Source organism: Anomaloglossus baeobatrachus, unplaced genomic scaffold (assembly GCF_048569485.1).
Source record: "Anomaloglossus baeobatrachus isolate aAnoBae1 unplaced genomic scaffold, aAnoBae1.hap1 Scaffold_212, whole genome shotgun sequence".
NCBI classification, from domain to species: domain Eukaryota; kingdom Metazoa; phylum Chordata; class Amphibia; order Anura; family Aromobatidae; genus Anomaloglossus; species Anomaloglossus baeobatrachus.
Genome location: NW_027441982.1, coordinates 136826 through 145441, shown reverse-complemented (window position 1 = coordinate 145441; position 8616 = coordinate 136826). Strand labels below are relative to the sequence as shown.

Genomic DNA, 8616 nt, shown 5'->3' with positions numbered 1-8616 from the left:
GCATCAGGGCCAGGTTGTTTGGGTGGGAGAAGAGCGGAAGCTGTACCGTTGTAAAATGTTTATGATGCTTTTACATGTTTTACCGTTTTATTCTTTTTCAGTTGTGAAAATAAAACCGGTGATGGACGGGCAGCCCGTGGACGGTCTGCATTTTACTATAGGGGAATGTGGCGCCCTGGACAAGCCAGGTCGTCACAGGTACTACACCAACACGCTCTACACTCCGGCTAGGCACACCGAAGCTAAACACAAATCCTAGTTGCCTTCCTCCAGGGGCTGATGTCCACACCAGGGGGTGGGCCAGGCGGTTGATCCCACCCACCGAGGAGTTCACAGTCCTGGAGGCGGGAAAAGGAGTCAGATTAGAGATCAGTTTTGGAGTTAGAGAAGTGAAGAGGAGAGGAGACTGACCGTGTCCGTGTGTGTGGCCCGGGCACTCAGCAAGGTTGGCAGACGGTGGTGACCTTCTGCAGGAGAGGCTGATTGGAGTGAACCGTACGGACCGGGGATGGGCGGTGGCCCGCCGGTACCAGATCGGGGAGTGAAGAGAAGCCAGCACCATCCGGCAGGGCCTACGGACCCCGACCAGGCTAGGAGTCGCCGTAAAACCGGTCAAATCCGTTAGCGACAGGAACCTCCAGGGTTTCCCAGCAGTCAAGACCCGATTGAAGGCAACAGCTCACACCGTAGAGGGAAGCACAGTCACCGCCAAGGCTACAGTTCCCAGGGCCAGAGCCTGCGGGCAAAAGGGGCTCCCTCAGCATCCATCCAAGCTGGGGAGCGGGTTACCGGTGGGAAGCCCGCTAGATTTTGGGGGAATAAAAGGGGTCCACCACCACATCCCCACAGGTGCACACCCACCCATCAAAGAGAGCTATAAGCCAATACCACCTTCACATTGCCAGTGTACCAAGGACATGTTGAGCAATATGAAGGCGGCTGGGGTTATCCGTGACAGTTGTAGCCTTTGGGCAGCTCTGTTGATCCTGTTAAAAAAGAAGGACGGCACCATTCCCCGTATTGAGGAATCGCTAGCTGCATTGAGAACTGCAAATTATTTTTCTACCCTTGATCTCACTAGTCACTATTGGCAAGTGTCCGTTGCTGAGGCAGACCGGGAGAAGACCGCCTTCGCCACCCCTATGGGTCTCTGCGAGTTCAAAAGCATGCCCTTCGAGCTGTGCAATGCGCCAGGAACCTTCCAGAGGCTGATGGAATGCTGCTTGGGACAAGATTTTAGGGTGTATAAAAAGGGAGATTAGATCCCGTGATCCCAACGTATTGTTACACCTCTATAAATCACTTGTAAGGCTACATCTGGAATATGGGAACCAGTTTTGGGCTCCACATTTTAATAAGGACATTCAGAAGTTAGAGTCAGTTCAAAGGTGGGCAACTAGACTACTACAAGGAATGGAAGGCCTCCCATATGATGACAAGTTGAAAAAGTTATTAAGTGATTATTGGCTGCAATGGGGCTTTCTGGCTGGTGCCAGCCTCTCTTCTTAGCACACAGGAACCACAATCCCTACACCATGCTTCAATGGATTCTCTCATCCCAGCCCAGTAAAGCTACATATTTTACACAGTCATAAGCAGCCAAAAGGGATCTATTCTATTCAATTGCAAATGATCTAGATAAGACTGAGAATAAGATACTGCACGGGACATAGCAGAGTTGGTCAAGTTGAGTGGAGATGAGTTTGCTATTTGGCACAGCTTTTTGCATCAATAAAGCAAGTAAAAGGTGTGAAAGATAAAAAAAAGGGTGAAAGTGTGAAAAGTGAATTGGCCAAATTGAGGTGCATATAAAGTTTTTGCTTTCTTTCAATTCACTAATGGGGCTCATTTGAATCAGGTGAATTGAGTTCTGCTTTTGGAAACTGGGTTAAGAAGGGGTGCACCGGTCCTGGAGGTACTGCAATACCAGGTCAATGCGTGGAGTGGACAGAGCAAGATTTTTTCCATCTCCTTGTTCTAAAAATCCATTTAATATATGGTCCCCAGAGAGGGGACGTATCAGATATTAAACTGATAAGAACAGATTTAATTTTTTTTTTTTTCTGTTTATCAGTAGGACTTCAAAATAACAAAGGTGATCGCCTCCCGTTGCCTGGGAACCGTCCAGGCACAAGAGGGCTATGTGTCACCAGAAGGCGCACACACTTCCTCAAGGCCGGCAGACGTGCAATCCCAGGCACCTTCCAGTACCGACCAAGGTAGCGTCCTCCGAAACTACACTTGATCTTAGCCAAAAGGCCGAGAAGCTATAACCCGAATTGGTTACGGCCTTGAGTGGCACCCTGGCCTATACCGGACACATCTTAGGGAGAGGGAGACAAACCCACGCCTACAGAAGACATTTTGTCACCCAAGCCAACCCTTGAAAAGGCTGTTTTGCAGAGCAAAAACAAGAAGAATGGTGCTTTTTGCAGCCGCCGCCCACTGCAATGAATCTGAATAACTCCTCCTTTTGGACACAAGCACCTCCCCTCCCCCTTGCAGTCTTTCCAATTCATGATACAAAAAGACGGACGGACAGGACAGGACAGGACAGGCTGCCTGACTTTCCGTCACTGCCACCCTTTGCCATCCTTGCCCGTAGAAAGCCCTTTCATCATCCCCAAACCCTAATCTTTTCCCTTCCCTTCCCAGATGCGTCTCACTCCCTTTCATTAGGAAGTGAGCGCAGCCTTTTCTCCGTTCTGCACATGCGCGACGTTAAACACAAATGCGCAGGCGTGCGTTCCATTACCCTCACTGCATTCCACTCCCATACAGGAAGTGGGCGCAGCTATTACTACGGTCGCACATAAAAGAACCCACGGCCACCACTGCACATAGCTGACTCCACCACAGGACACCCACTTCTACACCAACACAGGTAAGACAGGATCGGCACCTCTATGCTCCTGTTACAATCAGGCTCAGTCACCATGTGATAACGCTCTCAACTCTTTAGTTGCAGGCTCCCCTTGCTTCACCTCCACTGGCTGTGCTGCCATTTCCTCTCCCACCTGGAAGGTATACTTTATTCCACTATTTTCCTGTTTCTCTCTTCCCCCTTTTCCCATAACCTACTTTTATCTGCATTTGTGGGGTATCTATATGCTATTTACATCATAGTTTTATTCATTAATATGGAAGGGAAGAGTGCCCATGAGAGTGTTGAACTGCGGAGAGCAAGAGATTAAGCTGCTCCGATTTGCCACCATTGATAAGCTGTTCTCAGTAGATACACATGCTATCCAAACAGCAGCATCCACCATTGCTTCAGCCCACCCATTCAGTGACAGCTCACCAAGTCAGCCAGAGGAGTGGTGTAAGGAATTACACGTAGGCACTGACTCCACACCTTCACATCACAAGAAGGGGGTCTACAGGCTAGTGCAAGAATACGAGCAAGTCTTCAGCAAACATCCGCTAGACTTTTGAAGAATAAAAGGGGTCAAACACTACATCCCCACAAGTGCACACCCACCCATCAAAGAGAGATATAAGCCAAAACTACCTGCACATTACCAGTGTACCAAGGACATGTTGAGCAACATGAAGGAGGCTGGGGTTATCCGTGACAGTTGTAGCCTCTGGGCAGCTCCGTTGGTCCTGTTAAAGAAGAAGGACAGCACCACTCCCCTGTATTGAGGAATAGCTAGCTGCATTGAGAACTGCAAATTATTTTTCTACCCTTGATCTCACTAGTCGCTATTGGCAAGTGTCCGTTGCTGAGGCAGACCGGGAGAAGACCGCCTTTGCCACCCCGATGGGTCTCTGCGAGTTCAAAAGCATGCCCTTCGAGCTGTGCAATTTGCCAGGAACCTTCCAGAGGCTGATGGAATGCTGCTTGGGACACCGAAACTTTGAAACGGTACTGCTATACCTTTATGATGTTATTGTTTATTCTAAAGCAAACAAGATTTTAGGGTGTATAAAAAGGGAGATTAGATCCGGTGATCCCAACGTATTGTTACCCCTCTATAAATCACTTGTAAGGCCACATCTGGAATATGGGGTAAAGTCCTGAGCAGGTTGATAACCATTGGTTTGAGCATGGTAGGGTGTAGTGCGCATCTTCCTGCATCGGTAAAAGCTGCAGAAGTCCTTGAAGATTTCCGCTTCAAAGGCTGTGCCTTGATCTGTGAGGACTCTCTCTGAGTAGCCATGAGGTCTGCATAAGTGTGCTTGGAAGACCTTCGCTGCAGTATGGGCCATTAGATCTTTGACTTGTACCACAACCATAAATCTCGAGTAGTTGTCTACCATCGTAAGTGCATACGTGAGCTCGCCTCGATATTCTGCAACAAAACTCCCTTTTTCGATTTCAGTTTCAGCAAACACTCCTCTTCCTGTAGAAAATATTTATCATTACCTAAGACAGTCATTCTAATGCATGACAATATTAAGGCAATTTAGTTAAAACTTGTTTTAACTCACCTTTAAGGGGATTGATGTATTTCATGGTCAATCCAGGTTTGTCAGTGATGGCACTGACATAATGTATGGCGTCTTTTTCGGGCGTTATCCTTTGCCTTTTCATTGTGAAAATCCAGTTGCCTATATCAAAGCAAATTCTACTACTTGTAAAGTATGCAGAAAATGAAATGTAGAACATATAACATCAACTGCTTAGGAACGCATCATAGGTTAGTACTTAAAAGGATATTGTCATGTTCTAGTCATAATGCAAGCTGGACATTTTTCATGTTACCCTGTAATCGCCGGCCTGTTCTAATGCTCACAAGCCAAGATATAGGCTCAGCTGCTAAGGCTTCCCTCTGCCTTCTGAATGAAACTTGAATATGTCTGGGTCACTGTGTATATAGCAGGTGCTCAGAAAAAATAAGAGTCAATTCAATAGAAATAGCTCTGGCACACTATAGTGATCAATAACGTAAGAAAAGAACTCTTGGAATGCTGAAAATTCTTTATTTGTGCAAAAGGATAATTCATCCAACGTTTCGACCTTGTTTTTAGGTCTTTATCAAGGATAAAGTTATCTAAGATCATAAAGGGTTACAAAACCATATAAACACGTAATTAGTACATAGTACAACATAACAGTACAATATATTGCTACTTGAGAGTACAATGGGTCAAATGACCATGATGCACATACAAAAAATTTTTCCAAAGCCATAGTGAAAACATTTGTACTGAGGAAAGAAAATTTCCACATGACCTATCTGGAGAAACATTCTGGATCAAACAACCAAAAATAGTCAAGCAGGTAAATACACACCTATATGGATAACAGGATGATATGTGTTCAATTGTATAGCGTCATTGCCATTAAGGTACAAATGGAAAACTTGCAATCCTATATAGTGAAGGAAATGAACACATATCATATCAAAGAACACAGGAACATGGGTGTGAGAAAAACCTCAATGTTTATACTTTGTTCTTTATAATGGTGTGAACATGTATATGTCTCAGTACCTTATGCACTTGAGAATTCTAGTGAGTAGATCATGAAAGCCTATTTCAGAACTGGAATCGGTAAATAATTGTAGGTGGAATCTAAATGAAAAGATGGTACAAGTGTTATCATGACTAGAGATGAGCGAACCGGTCGCGGTTCGGCTCGAGGTTGGTTCGCCGAACGGACCTCCCGTTCGAGTTCGGTTCGTCGAACGTTCGACGAACCGAACTCGAGCCAATAGGAAACAATGGCAGGCAATCACAAACACAGAAAAACACCTAGAAAACACCCTCAAAGGTGTCCTAAAGGTGACAAACAACTCAAACACATTGGAAAGTGACAAGGACATATACTCATGCGAAAACAAAACAGCTGGACAAGGAAAAAGAGGAGGACACACAGATATATGAGTATATGCAAGGAAACATCGATTCCATTAATGTGCAACTTGAGCCCTGCTCATTCTTGGCTTCCAATCTTTATAAATTGCCTGAGCTCGCCACGTACGTCTTGGGGATCTTGTCGTGTCCTGCAGCCAGCGTTCTCTCGGAACCTGTCTTCAGTGCTGCTGTGGGTCTGCTGGCAGATAAGCACACGTGTCTGTCCACTGACAATGTGGACATGGCTCTCAGAGGACTTTTCTTCCCCTGGGTCAGCCAGGGGACGGGAAAGGCACGCGTATTTTTGAGAGTGCTTCATGCAAAGCATCTTTTTCTTTTTCAAAAGGGAGCTCAACCGATGCCAGTCAAGTGGGGTGTGTGTGGCCCAGTGAGTAGAAACGAGGGAGACTGTGGTTGGAGTCCCCTCGCTGTGTCTCTAAAAGAACCAAGATGAACAAGTCATGGCTCTCAGAGGACTTTTCTTCCCCTGGGTAAGCCAGGGGACGGGAAAGGCACGCGTATTTTTGAGAGTGCTTCATGCAAAGCATCTTTTTCTTTTTCAAAAGGGAGCTCAACCGATGCCAGTCAAGTGGGGTGTGTGTGGCCCAGTGAGTGGAAACGAGGGAGACTGTGGTTGGAGTCCCCTCGCTGTGTCTCTAAAAGAACCAAGATGAACAAGTCATGGCTCTCAGAGGACTTTTCTTCCCCTGGGTCAGCCAGGGGACGGGAAAGGCACGCGTATTTTTGAGAGTGCTTCATGCAAAGCATCTTTTTCTTTTTCAAAAGGGAGCTCAACCGATGCCAGTCAAGTGGGGTGTGTGTGGCCCAGTGAGTGGAAACGAGGGAGACTGTGGTTGGAGTCCCCTCGCTGTGTCTCTAAAAGAACCAAGATGAACAAGTCATGGCTCTCAGAGGACTTTTCTTCCCCTGGGTCAGCCAGGGGACGGGAAAGGCACGCGTATTTTTGAGAGTGCTTCATGCAAAGCATCTTTTTCTTTTTCAAAAGGGAGCTCAACCGATGCCAGTCAAGTGGGGTGTGTGTGGCCCAGTGAGTGGCAACGAGGGAGACTGTGGTTGGAGTCCCCTCGCTGTGTCTCTAAAAGAACCAAGATGAACAAGTCATGGCTCTCAGAGGACTTTTCTTCCCCTGGGTCAGCCAGGGGACGGGAAAGGCACGCGTATTTTTGAGAGTGCTTCATGCAAAGCATCTTTTTCTTTTTCAAAAGGGAGCTCAACCGATGCCAGTCAAGTGGGGTGTGTGTGGCCCAGTGAGTGGAAACGAGGGAGACTGTGGTTGGAGTCCCCTCGCTGTGTCTCTAAAAGAACCAAGATGAACAAGTCATGGCTCTCAGAGGACTTTTCTTCCCCTGGGTCAGCCAGGGGACGGGAAAGGCACGCGTATTTTTGAGAGTGCTTCATGCAAAGCATCTTTTTCTTTTTCAAAAGGGAGCTCAACCGATGCCAGTCAAGTGGGGTGTGTGTGGCCCAGTGAGTGGCAACGAGGGAGACTGTGGTTGAAGTCCCCTCGCTGTGTCTCTAAAAGAACCAAGATGAACAAGTCATGGCTCTCAGAGGACTTTTCTTCCCCTGGGTCAGCCAGGGGACGGGAAAGGCACGCGTATTTTTGAGAGTGCTTCATGCAAAGCATCTTTTTCTTTTTCAAAAGGGAGCTCAACCGATGCCAGTCAAGTGGGGTGTGTGTGGCCCAGTGAGTGGCAACGAGGGAGACTGTGGTTGGAGTCCCCTCGCTGTGTCTCTAAAAGAACCAAGATGAACAAGTCATGGCTCTCAGAGGACTTTTCTTCCCCTGGGTCAGCCAGGGGACGGGAAAGGCACGCGTATTTTTGAGAGTGCTTCATGCAAAGCATCTTTTTCTTTTTCAAAAGGGAGCTCAACCGATGCCAGTCAAGTGGGGTGTGTGTGGCCCAGTGAGTGGCAACGAGGGAGACTGTGGTTGGAGTCCCCTCGCTGTGTCTCTAAAAGAACCAAGATGAACAAGTCATGGCTCTCAGAGGACTTTTCTTCCCCTGGGTCAGCCAGGGGACGGGAAAGGCACGCGTATTTTTGAGAGTGCTTCATGCAAAGCATCTTTTTCTTTTTCAAAAGGGAGCTCAACCGATGCCAGTCAAGTGGGGTGTGTGTGGCCCAGTGAGTGGCAACGAGGGAGACTGTGGTTGGAGTCCCCTCGCTGTGTCTCTAAAAGAACCAAGATGAACAAGTCATGGCTCTCAGAGGACTTTTCTTCCCCTGGGTCAGCCAGGGGACGGGAAAGGCACGCGTATTTTTGAGAGTGCTTCATGCAAAGCATCTTTTTCTTTTTCAAAAGGGAGCTCAACCGATGCCAGTCAAGTGGGGTGTGTGTGGCCCAGTGAGTGGCAACGAGGGAGACTGTGGTTGGAGTCCCCTCGCTGTGTCTCTAAAAGAACCAAGATGAACAAGTCATGGCTCTCAGAGGACTTTTCTTCCCCTGGGTCAGCCAGGGGACGGGAAAGGCACGCGTATTTTTGAGAGTGCTTCATGCAAAGCATCTTTTTCTTTTTCAAAAGGGAGCTCAACCGATGCCAGTCAAGTGGGGTGTGTGTGGCCCAGTGAGTGGCAACGAGGGAGACTGTGGTTGGAGTCCCCTCGCTGTGTCTCTAAAAGAACCAAGATGAACAAGTCATGGCTCTCAGAGGACTTTTCTTCCCCTGGGTCAGCCAGGGGACGGGAAAGGCACGCGTATTTTTGAGAGTGCTTCATGCAAAGCATCTTTTTCTTTTTCAAAAGGGAGCTCAACCGATGCCAGTCAAGTGGGGTGTGTGTGGCCCAGTGAGT

The 8616-nt window shown here is 47.6% G+C and overlaps 1 pseudogene; it reads right to left on the bottom strand.

The window, feature by feature from the left end:
• Positions 1-1893: 1893 nt before the first annotated feature.
• On the bottom strand, positions 1894-2100 carry LOC142261084 (U2 spliceosomal RNA; annotated as a pseudogene).
• Between the last annotated feature and the right edge of the window lie 6516 nt (positions 2101-8616).